The sequence below is a fragment of the Giraffa tippelskirchi genome, chromosome 1 (genome assembly GCF_054371585.1).
Source record: "Giraffa tippelskirchi isolate mGirTip1 chromosome 1, T2T-mGirTip1v1.2.pri, whole genome shotgun sequence".
NCBI classification, from domain to species: Eukaryota; Metazoa; Chordata; class Mammalia; order Artiodactyla; family Giraffidae; genus Giraffa; species Giraffa tippelskirchi.
Genome location: NC_137275.1, coordinates 14,869,728 through 14,870,192, shown reverse-complemented (window position 1 = coordinate 14,870,192; position 465 = coordinate 14,869,728).

The following is a 465-nucleotide window of genomic DNA, read 5'->3' as shown; positions in this document are numbered from 1 at the left end:
GGAAGGCTTAGGTAAAAAGTTTAGGTAGAAATGTGAAAACACATCCCATGGGATTGGGAATATATTGCCTCTATTCGTTTTTGCTGATTGTATGGCAAGAGGTCCTTGAATGATATCTAAGATATACAAAATTTTATCCTGGAAGAAAGAGGATCCGGGGAGTTTTGTGGGCATGACATAATCATGCCCATGGAAATCACTACATGGCAGGATGGAGAATGGTTTGGAGAACATCAAAACTAGGGGCAAAGGGGCTTTCCTGGCAATTCAGTGGTTAAGAATCTGGGCTTCCACTGCAATCGGTGTAGGTTCGATGCCTGGTTGGGGAATGAAAATCCCACATGCCACACAATGCAGCCAAAAAAAGGAAAACAGGGCAGGAAGACCAGTTAGAAACTTTTTCATAAGTTAACCAAGTCAGAACTGAGGACTGGAACCAAAGAGGAGGGGTGAAGAGAAACAGAA